At 36.6% G+C, this 18,792-nt stretch overlaps 1 protein-coding gene across 2 annotated transcripts in view; it reads right to left on the reverse strand.

Annotated features, from left to right (window-relative positions):
• LOC131440385 (fibroblast growth factor receptor homolog 1-like) overlaps nt 1-16,062 on the reverse strand; it is a 93,450-nt gene extending 77,388 nt beyond the window's left edge. For both annotated transcript variants that reach the window (XM_058611644.1, XM_058611643.1), the window contains exon 1: nt 15,554-16,062. The gene's annotated coding sequence lies outside the window, so the exon portion shown is untranslated. The remainder of the gene's footprint in view (nt 1-15,553) is intronic.
• Nucleotides 16,063-18,792: the final 2,730 nt, after the last annotated feature.

Raw genomic sequence — 18,792 nt, forward strand, 5'->3', positions numbered from 1 at the left:
TATTTTATGATGTCTTCCGTTTATCGGTGAAGGGGCTCTCTGCTGGGGTCACTTGTGGTTAGACGTTCCGCGCAAGTTTTTTTTTCATGTCTTGTTCTGAGAGATCTTAAAAAGTCAAGTGGATTCATGGTGCATGTGGGTGTAGTGATGCATTTCGACATTTGGTTTGTGATCTATCATAACCACTGAATAACAGATATTTTGTCGTGAATACGACTTACTTTACTATGGGGTGCCTTTTCAAAATTTACCCTCTGAGAGAGTGATAAGTTTTTGATCGTGAATATCTCTTGTTGTATCTAACGAATCAACATAATTTATGCTACACGCCATCGGAAATATGATCACAATTTTATGATAAAATTTTCTCTTGTGTGACATAATCTCAAATAATTCAAAATTAAACTTTTCTGAAACGTTTGGTATAAACGAGTATCAAAGGGGAAAATCCATAAGGCGCGTTTGCCTTGCTCGTATTTTTAAAGCTCATAGCTCAGTGATCTGTGAAAGGATTTATATAATCTAACTACCAATAGAATCGAAATTTTTCAACTTAAACGTGTATAGCAAAAGCATTGAAGTGTTTCAATAGTGCACTATTGAAAAACCTGTCTCATTTGCCCCATGTCAACACCAGCCAATCAGAACGCGTTCTGAGGAAGAGAACAAAATATCTGCTGCTGCACAACAAATCGTTGATAGTTTCTTTCAATATATTATGCAAATCCGAAATGAAATAATCGACATTAAAATTCTGTATGCGGCTATTTTTATAGCCTTTAGGACCGCCCATCAGTGAAAAGGCTACACACGAAATCACGTAAAAAGAAACCTCTTAACAAAAATTGGATCAGTTTGAATTCTATCCCCACTGCGAGCAGATGTATTTTGTGTCGTTTGCAAAGCTAGTTTCGCTTCCGACAAGAGCGATTGCGTCACAGCTGCCAGTCATTTGCATTGGTGAAAAAGCAACGGTGGAGAGCATTACACAAAATCAGCCGTTCTAATGGCTCAAAAGTTTTCTAAAGAACTATTAGGATTTGTTGTTCGCAAATCGAAGGAAAATATCCCCAGTTTAGTGCAAATCTAAAACAGTTTGGTTAGATTTATGCACTTTTCGCTGTGTGAAATTCACAGTAGTCGAGATCAAGTGAAGCCTTCTTTGTTTTTGCGAAAAATGTTCCAGATTTTAATGTCGTAAAGAATTATGCAATTTGACTCTCCTGAATGCTAGAAACGAATCCCTATAGCATATTGATAGTTTCGTTCAATAAGTTAGGCCTGTTGTATCATTGATCAACCCAGCGAATTAATGTTTTCTTTATTGGAAGATTATAATCGGTTGTAAACGGTACACCTACACCAACCATATCAGTATCGCACCCACGTACAACAGTTCAGCCTGGAATTAGATTACGGAAGTGAGCGGCATCCATCGGAATTCGAATTCAACTTATCACTCTCCATCACAAACGCTTTCATAAAAGGTTCTTTTCAGAGCCACCATTATTTTATTATGAAGAACTATACTGGTTATTTCATAATATTTGTGTTTCAGAATGTTAAATGTAACTAATCTGTACTTTAGTTTAGGTGCATCGTTTCAAATTCTACATACAATTTCATACAATTGATCAACTAATTAATATTTGGAAGTGTTAAGGAACATGTCAGTTGTTCTCGTATTCACGACATCCAGTTATGTCTCTGACATTACCCACCCGCCTTTTTGTGATCTGAATACTAATTTATGAGCTCTGAAAAAATTCCTAAGAAAATGTTTCTGCCAAACCTATATATGAACATTGCGAATGTCGATTTAGTCATCAGAATATTTTAACATTTGTATATTACCCAAGGAGCAGCTCATTGAAATAGATAGATTTTATAAAATAGCGAAAATGAATATTTGCCATAGATATGACTGAAATCTTCAACTTTTCTGCGTCAATCCTTTCCCTACAGACTGAGTCACTATGGATTTAGGTCGAAACAAAATCTTAAAACGACCTTATTGACCCTATATAGGCTTCAAATAATAAAATAAACGTAAACTACTGTGCACTGATGAGTTCAAGACGAACAGTAAAAGAAAAAAAATTTTGAAAGTTGTAAAAGACAAGAACAAAATGTTTCGACCACCAATTACCGAAATATTTCCTAGCAGTAGATGTAATAATATCAGACATTTATTGGAATTTGATCAAGCTGTGTAAGTTTAAAACCTGAACACTGTTTCTACAGTTTTGCATCCCCGTATAGAAAACATAAATGTATTCCTATGTTAAAAACTCTAAAAATGCACAGAGTAATTATTTTATATTTCTCAAATGCAATTAAATCCAAATTCATATCGAAATTTATCAACGCTTTCGGAAAATTTCTCGTATTGCAATAAGGGTTCACACCTCTAATTAGTCTTCGAACAGGGTAATTCAATGTACCAATATAAAACAATATGTCCCCGACCAAAGACCTAATCCCTCACCATATCCTATTTCACCCATTCTCTGACTCTCTTTTTAGGGCTTTCTGCTCTTCTGTATTCTCAATATTCATTCATGTTCAAGTGTCCTTTTTCGCTTCGAATATGAAATTATGATGTTTGGGTCGTAATATTTAAACAACATCTTTTTCCGAAAAATCCGAGTTTTACTCTGTAAAACTCGTTCACTGATAATTTGAGACAAAATTTCCAGTATCTCGCACATGTTGTATGTGACTGTTTCAAAATATTCAGGCTTTATTTCATAAATATTCCTTAATAACACTGAATCTGAAACACCCCCTAATAATAATGAACAATTTATGATTTCTTTCAAAACAATCAAAAGTTATACAATATATTCCATAAGTTACATGTAGAGCAAAATTACAAGAATTTACTTTGTTCTTATATTAGAGCCATATCAGCCTTCCATATTTTACGGGTGGAATCTACTGTTAATCGAAATCGGACGCTTTACGAATGTTTTTTTCTTTTTCTAGAAACAATCAACTGTTGCGAAATACATAGGGGAGTCGAATCAGTTTGTAAGCAAGTGGGTAAAACGCACTGAGAAGGACGATAATATAAACTCTAAATATCTCTAAATTGTGTGAGTACAATCAAAATGATAGAACAAGACGCAAACTGGAGTTGAAGTACTTTAAAGATCAATGTTAAGCAAAAAATGTATGGCATGGACGAGACAAACTCTGTTCCACGATCGAACCAACGTGATCTGTTAAATCTTACTTCTGGGTCATTTTCGAGCTCTATATTTTGTTCATTTTGAGAGGAAAAGTTGCATTATACTTCATAAAGCATTGCATGTAATCACAATGACCGCTTTTTCGATAATTGTGTTTGAGGCACGAAACAAAGAATGTAGCATAAGAAAATAAGACTAATGTAGTGAAACGACCGTTAAAATGTTACCGGGGTATATTTAAACCCGGTAGCATTTGAGCTTGAGCTTGAGCGACCACCCCTGGTTGCTACTCCGTTACTGATCGGAATTAGCTGAAACTGTACAGTGAATTTCTAGATGATCCAACCTGCAACTGGTAAATTATCCTTCAATGTACATTTTCTGGTAACCCCAGAATTCATTGATCAGAACCGGCGCCGGCCAGGCCCGAACGTAGATCATCTAAGGAATGAGAAGGGATGTTAGTCCAACACTTGTTGTTACTAGAGGCCGTATATACTACTGCGCACTCCACGAGTGTCACGGGAGAAGGATATTTGATGGTTTAAATTTTAGTAATGGTAGTATTCGCGTGCGACCTAGTATGTTCTGGTTTCAAGATGCACCACTAAACTCACTGGCTTTCCGAGTGAAAGTTTCAACAATATCCGATATTGAAGTCCCGAGGAGTCTTGATTCACAGTTCTTATTCGTGGAAACTGAAAGAAATTTTGAAATACTATCGCGTAACGAATAAAAATTTCCCTATTTTTTCTAAATGGAATGACCTACTACAAAATATTTCATTAACGAACATATTTCATAATTGTTAAATTTTTATCGCTGCTACTCGTTAGTAACTAGCACCTAATAAAATAAATTTCGTGATCATCTGCTCGTGAAGCAATAAACACCATCCGTTACAGCAGTCGTCACAGGTTACGTACATTCAGGTGCATCGAAGCTACTGCCAAATGGTTGAAAGAAAGATCAATCAGGCGAAAATTGACGGTAACACGGTGACCCCTGATTCGTATAGTTTACTCATCAAATAAAGATAAATAACGTTAAAATTTTTAACACCCATTAGCATAATCGCGTCAGATTCGAGCATATTAAAATAATAAACAAAGTTAAAATTCATATATTCGGGCCAAGTGGCGGTAGTTGCTTGTGTTGCTGATTCAGAAATAGAAAGACAACGCAATCCTCACGAAAACCATCTATCTAGGACGTAACTGGTGACTGGTTCCACCGCAAACCTCTAAACCCCCAAACCATCGCTAATACTTGGCACCCGATCTGTCAGTAGCACGACTCTTCTAACCGTTTCTTTTCTTTTGCCTTTGCTTTTGTTTATAAATCATACGCATGAAGAAACGTCTCGCGTGCCTTAAACGGCGGCCGTGTGGTGGTCACTTCGCACAAATTAAAATTCGCATTCTAACGTGTCCAACATGGTCGTAAAAATGTCCGTTTTTTTCTCTCTCTTGTGGTTTGCACTGTCCCGTGACACTGTGACCACCTTACCGCCGGCTCAACCGGTCTGAGCGCAAAATGACGAGTGCCGATTTGAGAGCGGCTTGCTTTGCGGTTAATTGTTTTATCAACAAGTCGCGACCGCGATTTTCACGCTTAAACTAATTATAATTATCAGCTAAAATTCAGGCCCGAAAATTTTTGGTACAATGTTGACCCGTGCCACTTCGCCATTTCTTCTTTGCGTCGTTCAGAACTGTCTCGCCTGATCGTTCGGGAGATTTACCGCGTATGTTCATGGGTGGTTTGGCTACCAACCATCAGGTCATTTGCCTATATCCGTCTACATCGATACCGGCGGGATCAGATCAACGCCGAGGTGGGTTCAACTGTTGTGTTGTGACAGCTCTCAGCCGCAGTAGTCTAGTTATGTATACAAAACAACATGTTAAGTTATGGTACAGATTGAACGAGCCGCAAGAAATAACGGTTGAAACGCGACAGGGTGCGGCTGAAATTGGCGAAAGAGGTGAAATTGATGATATATGACGAGCAGATGAATGCGGCATTCACCGGGTCCGGATTGCATTCCGGGTTGTGTTGGATGGGGAACCGTAAGGTTGAACTGATTGTGCGCTGAATGACGTTCCCCTTAAGGTTGCGGGATGATGACTGAGTGCAATGGTCTGTGAAACTGCATCGATTTCAAGGTTATCGATGCATTCATCGAAACTTGAATGGCAGCAGTTGAACTATTTGCAGGAATTATTGCACACTTCACACAGCTGGTTGTAGGAATGTCAACAATGTGAAAAGAATTTTTATCTATACTTTGATGGAGCGGTTGGATACCGATGGTGCGGAATCGAATGTAGAGTAAAAATAATAGCTGTGACAAATCTATACAAAGCCTACAAATAGTGTAGCTCTCAATATTGTTAGTGATAGGATCGTATTTTTATACTTTATCGTTAAGCCATTACTTGAACGATATTTAGATTGCGTTTTTCAGTGTTAATTTGAAAAACAACAGTCAAAGAAATAACTAACATACAAGAAAAATGATAATGTACTAACCATATATAAAATATTTTTATTGTTAGTAGAAAAAACTACTTTTATCCCCCTAGTAGTGTATTGATGCCTTTCTCATTGCCATTCCATTAGAAATCGATGCAAGTCCCGATGGAGTTTTTGACAATCTATTTCCAGAGCCGGAACTCGAAGACCGTCATTAAAGTACAAAGTTTTTGCGGCCATCAAATAGCCGGGCTAACAAGATTTAATAGTTAAAAACACCCTCATTCTGAAAAACGACGTATAGATTTTTCGATCAAATGTAGCGTTATTAAGAATACAAATGAAATACGATCGAAAGAGCGATACGTCGTTATTCAGAATAAGGGTGAAATCTACTTTGAAAATTTCGTACTTATCTGCGTCGTAAATTTTCATGAGCTCAGTGAACTAACTATTACACTATTACACAGTTAGATTGAGTCAATCAAACGAAAATGGAACCAAACAAAAACCTGTGCTCCTGCTACTGCTGTATAAGAAATTCTAGTTAAAAGGGTAGTAATACTTCTCAAGCAGTAAAACGAAACATGCATTGTGAGTGGATTTTGTTGTTATTGCTGTCAATATAATCACAGCCGATGAATTCGGCTGTGTTTTGAAAACGTTGTCAGTTTTCGTTATCTTTCCATTCTATATGAAATCGAACAAAGCACGCTTTGTGCTTCGTTCGCAAGACGGTGGGTTTTTCTTCTTCCGTAGCACCACGTACCGGCTTAGCATCGTCATTTTGTATGACGGTTTGAAAGTTCATCGCCCTGTAATGTCGGAACCAGAAGTTGGATCTGAGTTAAATTTTTCACTATCTTTTAAGACAATGAAAGGTTTAATTTTAATCAAGATTTGTAAAAATCGGTTTAACCGTTGCCGAGAAATAGAAGTGAGTTCCGTTTTGTGGAATTTTTCTTCACTAACATCGATGCTTTAGGAACCGGAAACCCGGGATTAGCAGTCACAAAGTAGGTTTATACAATTACCAACTAACAAGACTGCCAACTAGATGATTTTACCAGCAAGTTTTAAACAAATTTACACCTCGTTTTGACATCACTTGTGAAAAAATACCCTCGAAATTGAAAATATATAAAGATAAAGATGAAATTCAATAACAAGTTATGGGACCATGCACGGAAAAGTCAGCGATCGTAAAACAACTAAAATATTAGTTGTTTTTCTGATTTTGATTGGTTAAAATTTGGTACAACAAATCGACTGTTGTTTTAACTAATCTGTCATTTTTTATTTATCGTGCTGGCAGCTTAGCAGCGACACCCAACAAAAACACACACCACAAACATGTAATGAAACGTTTCAGTTGAGCAATGCCAAACACCCTGAGCGAACAATGAAACGTTTCAATGAGGTGTCACTCGTGCAATTAAGCAAAGACACAATCCCATCAAAGTAACTTGTATGTATGAAAGCAAAAAAATGTCTCAGTTGTTTCAACCAATTATTCAGTTATTTGAGCTTTAGACGCCGATTGCAATAAATATTTTTTACTGTTAACCTCTTCGGGGGGCAGCTAATCGTTCACTGTTTGAACAACGAAATTTTACCTAACTAACTGCTTATATCTTTATTACTAAACTCACAAGGGATATATAAATGCATCAAAAGATTACAATTCTCAAAAGGGAACTCACCAGAAAAACTCACACTTTCAAGAAAATACAAATAGTACCACTTCATTTTAGCAGCAAATTTTTAAGCGTTATGCGGTTTTAATAACATTGACATAAAACGTCTTAGAATACATTACTCTCAGATGAAATTAAAACCTTTATACTGTAGGAATATCTATTTAACACATGGAAAATTTGTTTTACAATAACCTTTTATATTCTTCTGCATACTTTCACTTACATAAAACGACCACTACGTAACTAACATAAATGACGTTCATTTACCATTGAAAATTTTCAATATGAAACGCATCTGGTGAAATGAAGAGGTTTTTTGTTCTGCGTTTTGCTGTCTTCGTTCTCCGCCAAGTGACAGCATTTGAATACAACAATTTCGGTTACCTAAATGGTTATGACAAAATCAACAGATATGTTAGTTAAATCAACAACATTTTAGTTGAAACAACCAAGGCGTGAAACAACAATTACAATATTGTAATTTTGTGATCTGCGGATTCTCCGTGTGAGACCTTCCGGTTGTCAAATACACACATACATACATTTTGTGATCTCGACGAACTGAGTCGAATAATGTATGAAACTCGGCTCTCTGGGCCTCGGTTGTAAAGTCGATTTTCATAGCGATTGCATAGCCTTTGCATATGAGAAAAGCAAAAATGTACATCAATTCAGTTATTTATACATATACAGTTTTCAAGAATTGATCAGACGGAATCACGGCCATACATCGCAGAAGATTTGATCTTCTACTGAGTACTTCGCGTCGTAATGTGACCATCCATCAGATCTTCTGGCACGAAACTGGATGGGTACACCATTAATTAGTTCAAATTGAGCTTGGTCTAGCCAATATGCCGATGTGTATCGCAATAGCAACGACGGCAATTGCCATGCCAAATCACTTGTTAACCAAAATATTGTGTCGTCTGTCTCGTCCACTAACCTATTTGTCATGAGATGGAGTCAAGTCATTTTTTTAGGATATAAATTATTAGGTTTATAACTTACGTGAATGAACCTTGGTGTGTTTGCTCGATCCCTTATCCGTATCGAATAGGCGGATCTAATCCATTTAATTATGTCGTTGCAGCCGGTTGACTTATAGCAAAGACATCATACTAACAAGATATCCAGCTCTCACATTTCCCGAACAAATCATTGGCAACATCCTTTTTTGCGAACATGGTGCCCTCAGGCGAGTTCGCATCGAAACTTGTACATAGAAGTAGGGAAGAGAAATGTCAAATTCGTGCGCGCCAAAACAGCAGCACTGCGCACCCATACAATTGACATGATATGTTGGATGTGATACCGTGCGATGGCGTTGCTGAACTGAAGATTGAGATCGCTCCAAGCTGACAGGGTCTGCTTATAGACACGTACTTAGAATAGCGTCTGATTATACGAAATATTTTTCGAATATCAGCACTCTTTGGCATAATGAAATAAAGCAATGTCGCATCATTACGTTTGCCGAAAATTGTAACCGGCCAATATTTGGGATCGCAAACGACTACCGAATCGAATATTTATGAACGTTTGTGAATTTAGCAAGTGTTTCCCGTTGTACTCCCTCGTTGTGTCCAGGGTAACCCTTACCAATGTAACCAACCTGACTTGTTTTGGAACCAAGGCCAAATCATCTTTTCTTGGCCATAAAATGATGTCAACCACTTGGAGCGTTTGCGCGGCACTGATGATGGTTAAGATTTTCACACGGTGCTGACTTTGAACTGCGTTGATCGTGCCAACAGAATAACGCTCCGTGGCGTTTAACAGTCAGCACCCGAGAGATATCGTAAATATTAGCCGTCATGAAGTGCGAAAACTTGGACCATTACTTTTTTAAATGCAAGGTCAGATAAAAAAAATTGAATCTAGAAGTGATGCAAATGTTTTTTAAGTGCACAGTCAGGTGCTAATCAGACACAAACACGGAAAGAAATCCATTACCATTTTCATTAATAAGATCTCATGAAATCTTGGGTATTATTCCTCTATGAATATTCGTCATGATTAGATTATGCGTTGCTTACGGAAGATATGCCATACGATACTCAGATTTCGTTCTCTAATATCGCGTTGAACTTTCGAATCAAGTGATAACAGATCTGGGAGTTTATTCGATAACTAGTAATTAATGGTGTTTATTTAGGGGTAATTTACAATCTTAGGAGAACAGCCATTGCTTCAAAGCGCAAAAGCAGTTTTCTCCGCTTTTACATTTTTACATTTTACAAAAAAAAAACAATTTTCTCAAAGATTTATCTTGTGCTAGCGAAGAAAACTGCTTGTGCGTTATTCAACAATGACTTATTTCCTTAGATTGTAAGTGGAACCTCACCTGATTGACTGATAGACGGGGGAAGCACTGTTTTACCTTTCGATGTAAAATCCCTATGATGTTTCCTTCATGTTTATGGTAGTACACAGAAAATGTGGTATTTGGAAACTTAAATAACTAATTGATAGCTAATTATGTTATGAAGAAACATTGCTGTCTCCTTGTTTTAACCAGTGTAACATAAAAACGAGTTCGTGCTCTTATTGCAACATTATTTCGACTCAGTCGTATCAGAACTGGTTGCGGATTGCTACTTGAGAATACACCTCCCATTAACGCAAGCAACATAAAGAACAAGTGTATTTGGAAGATTGTCTCCAAAAGCGACTTCTTCCGCTCCAGAAGTTTCATGATGATCTGATGATCTTTTGTCTGGATTTGGCATCGTGTCACTATACGAAGGACGTGCTAGAGTGGTATAAAACGAATGATATCGATTTTGAGCCAAAATTTTAAGCTCAACCCACCAAATACTCCGAAATTGCGCCCAATATAAAAATGCTAATGTGAAGAATGTAGAAAAAAACTGGGAATAATATGCGAAAAAACTTTCGATTCTGACATCGTGCAGAACTGTGGTTAAGACCAAGGTACGCGCATTCGGACATAAAGGCGAAATAAATTAAATGAATGTTACCAAAACTAACTTTAATTGTTTTGTTTTGCTTCCTGAAATTTGGTGGTAACCGGATAGAAACTCAAATTTTGACAATTAATTCTGTGTGTTCGAACTGGACACATTTTAGCATGTTTTACTATTGTTTCTGTATGTAGGTTGAAAACAAACATATTTTATACATTCCTAGCAAATTTTAGTAACTCATAGAGAAGTTTCGAAAATTCTAGTGAATCATTAGAAAAAATGCAATGGAAATTCGATTTCTAAATGGTATTCTTCAAAATTTTGAATTATGAATTGAAATACATATTTAAGTAATTAGTTCTAAGTCTGTTGGAAGGAAAGCAAGGTGCTGTCTCTTTACTACTAGTTCAGATAAATAAATTACTGTTTTATTACAGGTAATTCATTTTACTAAGTTACTTCTAGGCAGTAACTTGGAATGTTTATGTATTCCAATATTTGTTCGTTCTTCATATTTAGATAGTAACTTTAAAAGCCAGAAGAATTTATTGGTCATGATTTAATAAAGAGTTTGAATTATTTTTATATATTTCTAAACATTAGACTACATCTAGTTTTAAAGGGTTTGAAGTTTGTCTTACATTTTTTGTTCTTCGGTTGTATGTTCAGCAATTTTTGACTTGAAATGGTATGTGATTCCTTTTCTAATCCTTTAGAAGCTTTAGAAATTTTTGCGTGCTGTAATATCTCCCAGATTCCCAGAAATTAACAACAACGCATAAATTACCATTGTATAAAAGCTCGAACGCAAGAGCCCATAAGGGATTACTGGGCTACTTGAAGCGCCACTACAGGATAGTTGCTACTGGGTGATTGTTTTTTAAAACAACCGTTAAATTTCTTACACAATTTTTACTTGGATGTCTGTTCTCTGTGATTGTATCTATATATGCTTGCATGCGATATAAGCAGAGCCGCCGAGAGGGAGAAGCTAAAAACTGAATTGCCATGTTAATTATTTTGTTAAGTTAATGCATTTGAAAATCTCTTAATTCGATGATATGCGCATGCCCACAAGTTTTAATAAAACTTCGACGTTACATTTGAGGAACATGGAATTTTGCAGGTTTTTACCAGGCCACGTTTTTCTCGGAACTGTATTTAACTACCATACTGGAAGGATTCCTCAAAAATTACTAAATCGATCTTCATAACAAATCCACTCAATATTGTTTGCATGAATTTCTAGGGAACACCGTCGACTTCATTTTTCTTTCGTAACAACAAGTACCTTAAAATATTTATACAAAAACGTTTTTCTAAAAAAATACTCTATAAAAGGTTGCTTCATTTAGAATTGGAACAAACTTTTGCTCATATTGTGGCGCTTGGATTTGGAAGTTCTTGGCGCCCACGTGTCGGGAATTTCGTAGGCTTCACGTATGATTTTTGACATTCCGCAAATCGACTGTACTTTGTAAACAATCAACATGGAAGCCGAAAGAAGGGAAAAAATTGTGCACAGTTATTTGGAAAATCCATTGTTGTCTGCATCTAGGCTAGCTAAACAGCTGAAATTGCCCAGAAATACCGTATGGCACGTTATCAAACGGTATAAGGAAACATTGACGACGATTCGGAAGCCTCAAGCCAATCGTCGGAGTGGAACTGTCGACCGGAAACTGCGTGGTAAGATTTTGAAGACGATTAAGAGGAATCTTAATCTGTCGGACCGTAATTTGGCCAGAAAATTCGGTGCTGCCCATAGTACCGTGAGGAGAACTCGACTCCGGGAAGGAATCAAGTCGTATCGAGCTAGCAAACAGCCAAATCGGACCATAAACCAGAATAGTGTGGTCAAAATTCGTGCTCGGAAACTATATGATCAGATGCTGACCAAGTTCGACGGGTGTCTTCTGATGGAGGATGAAACCTATGTCAAGGCTGACTTGGCAACGGCTCGAGGGGATGTCCCAGCCAAATTTAAATTTGTTTTTGCCGACAAATTTGCAAGAAAATTTATGATTTGGCAGGGAATTTGCAGCTGTGGCAAAAAAAAACTAAAGTATTCGTTACAAATAAGACAATGACATTGGAGTGTCTCCAAAAACGAATTTTCCGTTCATTCGATCCCACGACCATCTCGTAATGTTTTGGCCAGATTTGGCAAGCTGTCATAACAGCAAAGTCGTTCAAGAATGGTATGCAGAGAAAGGGATCCAGTTTGTTCCGAAAAACCTTAACCCACCCAACTGCCCCCAGTCCCGCCCTATTGAGAAATACTGGGCAGTTATGAAGAGGAGACTCAAGGCAAAGGGAAAGGTTGTCAAAGACATCAATCAGATGACGACCTGGTGGAATAAGATAGCTAAAACGATGGACGAAGAAGGTGTGCGCCGCCTAATGAGCCGTGTTACAGGAAAAATTCGAGAATCTCTTCGAAACCGTGACGAACAATTTTATCCGTATTTTTTCTTAAAAGTATGAAGAAAACACTACATTTGCATAAAAAAAAATCTTGAATTCAATAATAAATAACTAAAATACAGGCAATTGTCTTTGTTCCAATTCTATCTGAAGCAAGCTTTATTTGATTTATTTTTATTTAAGACATTGATGAGAAGAATCAAAATCTGGAAACAGTCGTCAACTTCAGTCTTTCTAAACTGAACATTTTAAATTGAGCATCATCTTCCTACAGTTACTGTTACGTTAAGATTCTTGATTTCACAAGTACCATTAATTGTAGCTGTAAGACTAAATTGGAACTTTAATACTGAAATGTCATGCACGACTTCCGCAAGCTTTGTTATTGAACTTAATCCAATTTTATATTTCCGCTCAAAATACAAGAAAAAATTTACAATACCACCTTTTGGAGTTTTAGATAAATGAAAGACTAAATGCGAAAGTCAGATAAGTGTAGCTTAGGTTGGAAAACTAAGCTAAGTGATTAAAAACACAAAAACAGGATAAAAACTTTTTATGCAAAAACAAAACTGAAATTTGACATTTTTTTATTATATTAGTCGTTTCTGAATCATTTCAAGTTCAAGAGTCGGAATGCAAAAAATGGATTAAAAATTTGTCAATTATTTCAGAACAATTGTTTTTTACTTTCAAAGTTTTTGAGCAGACTGTAGCTACGGCAAAAAACTGTTTTAATCCACCTAGAGGAGCAGTGATGCATTTCTCATATTATTCATTTTCTCCTATATAGTACAGTAGAAATTCCCCGCAATACTACAATTTAAAAAGGTTTAGAGAAGAGTTTTGAAGATTTCATTTGCATAATACTACTACATTTATATACAACATTTAAGTTTAGTTTAGTGAAAATCTATTCAATCATATGTGAGAATGTGAAGTGAGCTCAATTTTAACACATTTGATTACTATTGTCGATACTTCTGGAACCAAAATTCACATTCGGTTCATTCAACCATACTCTAATACGACCTACACATTTTTTTACGATTCTCTATGACGATTTGAATTCTGGAAAAGAATATACCGGTAGTCGGACTTGGATAAAATTCAGCAAATCATTTATGGGACTTATCAATGGTTTATTTGGTTACAGACTCTCATGGTCTGCAAACTTGAGAAATACACTAGCCAATACAAAGAGATAGCTTATGAGAAAATATTCTTCAAATTCACATTTTTACACTAAGTACCCTACCTCGGGAACCAGAGGTTTGATCCGAACGAAAATTGGGAAATATTCTTATCGCATCTTAATGCCTTTCAGTTGAATCTAAGGATGGGATGGAAAATCGGTTCAACCATCCTCAAGAAAAGTGAGTGACGTTTTTTTCTCATTTTTGGTGCATATCACCCTGTAATTCCGAGACCGGAAGTCGGATCCAAATGATAATCAGGATCTTTGTATGGGACCATAAGACCTTGTATTTGAATCTAAGTTTGCGAAAATCAGTTCAGCCATCACCGAGAAAAAACAGTGACAATATTTGTCATACACTAACATTTGCTCAGTTCGTCTAGTCGTTTCAAAAGTCGGTTTTCTCAGTGATTTCATAGTCTTTCTATATGAGAAAGGCAAACTGATCTATGCTGTGATCTTTTCTGGGAAATAATTGATTTCGTGGAACATCTCCTGGGTATGTAGAACTTTACAGTTACATTTTAAACCAGACTTCAGTTGTTCCGAATCAGTGCTAACTAGGTTCAACCCGGAATGCGGTTGTTTCGAATCAGGAAATATGATCTTCAAACCAAGAAAATAGACTTTGGATTTCATTTCAATTCATACTTATTTCTATGTGGATTGCGAAAGCTTTGTGGAAATTTTTCTAACATTATCATGCTCATTTTAGTTAAAATAAAATCAAATTTGGAAATTCCATACGTATCACACATACCTTAATAAAAAAAATTGTGTCAATCTTTTGAATAATAACTTTTATAATCTGCACATCATTTTAAAAGTTATCAAAGTTTTCATATCAGTTAAATCCTTTTCTTCTTTCTGTTTAATTGCATACAAAGTTTTCCGAATCGATTTTCGAAAAGCGAAACAAACAGATCAAGCTCCTGAACCATAAAAAATAACCCTTCTGTTCTGCGCCATATGTAAAAACAAGCATACCTCCACAAATTCAACGTTCACAGCGCAACCTTACTACCTTCATATATTATTAACCACTCAATCACTGCCTCGGGATACCCTTCGCCCGTCATCGATCGTTTCGGGGATCGATTGGAAAAGCAGATTTCCGTTGTACTCTCTGCCAATAAAAGCTATTTTTAACCGATTCGCCGCCCCAACACGATGTGCTACAATGAGCAAAAATTCCACAGGACCAGCGACGGAACCCCGATAGACGCGAACGGAACCGCTCGGAATGGAAACCTTTCATTTCGTGTAATTCATTAAGCACTCGCGCCGAACGGCAAACGGATTAAACGGTAATTAGCAGCGCGGTGAAATATTCGATTGCGGGATGTTTTGATGTTCACTATTAGGATAAGTTGAGATCTCAGACAGGCGTGCTTTTACTGTATTGAAAGGGAAACCTGGCGAATCCATCGACACTAGAGTTTTACTTGATATTATTCTTTTCAACATCTAGATCTGATCCAAAGATTTTGGAATGTTTCCATCAATTATCCCCTAACCTGGAACTACACGGTCAGGTACTTTGAAACTAGATCTGTCGGTGTCAAACGATTCAATGAAACTGATTTCCTTTATTTATAGGGTAAACAAAAAAGTTAAACTGCTTACCTGTTATAACACATTTCGGGACTATCCGATTAGAAAAAAAATATCCAATCCTTATACAATCGTTCGTTTACTGTTTTCGAGAATTTTTGTACGACAATCAAATGTTTGGCAGATTCTTTCTACTTAAATTATATAATCTCTGAAGGATCAAATGTCACCAGATATTCTGTCAACCACATTCACTGAATCGAATCGAACTGAACCGGATTTTCCACAATGTAAAGAACGGTTTTTTGCACTGATATTTTTGAACTCGATTAGTTCATTTTTTCTATAGCATAGACCAAATTATCACTTTTTTTTCATCCACCGATTGATCAATTGATTTTTTTTTATTTTCATCAGAATTCCATTCTTCCATTCATTGTGTTCCACCGCGCACTAGATCAATCACTCTTTCACAAATCCAAGCCGATCACCACTCAACACCGATTCTGCCTTTCCTTGACCTGAGGAGAGGAAGATCCGCGTCCGCTAACATCGAATGTCGGTAGCGCACTGAACAAGCCGTGGCGTCGTGAAAATGAAAAATCCTTCTTTTGCACTGAGAACGACGATCAGGAAGAAAAGATGGATATAAAGCGCGCGGTTCCGCAGTAACGTGACTCCGGTTACCTCGAATATATGCGACGTGGTGCGTTCAACTCACGCTCTCTCACGTCACGAGAAAAGAGAAGTGACAGTCTGTACTCGAGCCTCAACGGGAAAATTCAATCTAGCCCTGTAGCACACATAATGCGAACATATGTTTTCCCTTGTAACATGCGACGTACTTTTTCTCTCATTCTCTTATTTTTGACGACCGCCGTTGCAGTTCGAAACGTAAACAGAGCATAATCCTGTTGATCATCGACTTGTCGGTCGCTTCAGCGGAAGCGCAGAGAATGATTGAGCTATGATCTGCTCTTCTGGGAGAATCTTTCTTGTTGGATATCTCTTGCAAAGCGTTTTATTTATCTCACTGTTCGATGCATACAGGGTGGCTCAAAATGTAGGTAAAATCTGTGCATGGTTTAAATTCCTCTGTTTAAAAATTTTGCTAAAGATGCTCTTTACAAATTAGTATACTTTTCAAAGGTTTGAACACGAAAACCTATTTTAATTCACATATAATAATGCCTTTCTCATATCAGTCATATTATCATATATGATACTGTGGTATTCTATTCAAAATGTTTCTCTTCGATCCTTGAAAGAAACATTAACTAATATAACCTACAGAATGAAACAGAATCCGAAAAATATGCTTAATTTTTTGTAGGAGCATAAGATCTTTCATTTAAACCTAAGGTTGGGAATATCGACTATTATCTCCCGTCGTTAATCGATAACCGGAAACCAGGATAGTCGGAATCCGTTTGTTTGGCTGCTTACTGATAATGTATAATGCTTCGATTTAAAGTATTATTTTATTGATTTATAATGATTATCAAAACAAAATATAGCGTTGGGGGGATCAAAAATGTTGCTTCCTAATATATATCGACATTTCTAGTAGCATGTATCATTGTTGTTGGGCACTGATTTGCTGTGAGGCATATCATCACAAGCGGAAAAAGTGAGAATATGGTCGTTTTGGAAAATGTGTTTATATCAATGCAATGCGATACTCACATTCTCGAAAAAAATATATTATTACATTTAGAAATGTCTCAATGTTCTCGTAAAGGGGCATATTATAACACTTTGCCCTATGCATTTAACGTCGAATGAGATAGCGATCGATAGTCGTTTTCGGCCGAAACACCAAGAACGGAAACAATACATTTTGGTGAACAAAAAAGGCTACCGAAATGAGCAGATCCGACAAACAAAAGTCGGATTTTTTGCCTGTGTGGAAAAATCCACCTGCATTAATTTCAAGCGCGGTAGAATTAGACCTATATAGAAAATTAGTGAAAAAATATAACAAAACTTGCAGTCCATAACAAGTTTAATCGTAAAAGTATTCATTCAGGGGTAAACCAAGATTTTGATATGTTTACGTTTCGTCTTTGACTCATCAGTGCATAGCAGTTCATATTGAACTGCTTAATGCAAAGCTCGGCAGTTCAATTTGAACCGCAAAGCAGACGTAAAGTTGCTGCAATTTGCTATTTGACGTGCCGAACGAAAACGTGTTTTCGACTCTTTCTGGCCGATGCTGGTTGGGTCATTCAGGGGTTAGCCTTACAATACAGTTAGTATTGCAATTATATTCGCTTCGGTTAACAATCACGTAATAAAGTAAAATGCTAAATCCTCGTGCTTTTACATGACCTTCCCCGCAGGTTACGGAAATTTACATTCGAAAAGGCATGTCGCAGTACGAAGAGATTCTTTCCGTTGAAAAGAAAGTATGACGGATTTACGATCCAGGACTTCACAAAGTGATTCTGTGATATTCAGTCAGGGCGGAGGGAGTCCTTACGAATCGTTAATAACCTACGAGAATCAGTTGATCACATGTCAGTTATGTGTTCTTACTTTGGTAATACATGCACTTAAACTGCGAAAAAGGCACCTTTAACCAAAGTTCGTTCAGCACATGCAACTTTTGAATCCAGTGCTAGTGATCCAAAAACCGTTTTCATCATCGACTCAACTAGCAACTACAATCAGTGTACAACAAGGGACGTCTACATTAATTAGAAACGACCCCAAGACGAAAAGAAAAAAAAAACGAAAAACCACTCATAAAAATCATTTTGTACAATAGAAACAACGGATAACAAGACGAGCGGCGAAAAAAGTACTCTTATTGACAAACGCGTCTGCATTGAGATATCTAGCATTTATGATTGATCAGATAATGAATTGATCAGTTATAAATATTACATAGTTTTTGAGCATTTAAATCTGCCCCATATGCTGACTGCAGAGAGAGATAAAGCCATATTAATAATAATAAGTACTAACTATAAAATATTAAACAACCGGATCATAGTCGAAAATTCTGCCATTGGCATTCCTCAGCTTAATGTGCAGATCTAACTCAGACTACATAATACGTATTTCCGCATATTGGATTCTCTAATTGAAACTAAATTTATACCACAACATAACTAATAAACAAAAAGTGCATAGTTGAACTCAATAAAGCTAAGCACTTATTACAGCAACTCTAACGGGAGCTTTTTCAACACACAATTTTTTTTCGGTTTTAAAACTAATGCCCATGAAAACTCTTCACTCGAATTTCGTCATTGTCAATAATAATAATTAATACTTCAATCAAACATATTATATACCAATATGGA

The sequence above is a fragment of the Malaya genurostris genome, chromosome 1 (genome assembly GCF_030247185.1).
Source record: "Malaya genurostris strain Urasoe2022 chromosome 1, Malgen_1.1, whole genome shotgun sequence".
In the NCBI taxonomy this organism is placed as follows: Eukaryota; Metazoa; Arthropoda; class Insecta; order Diptera; family Culicidae; genus Malaya; species Malaya genurostris.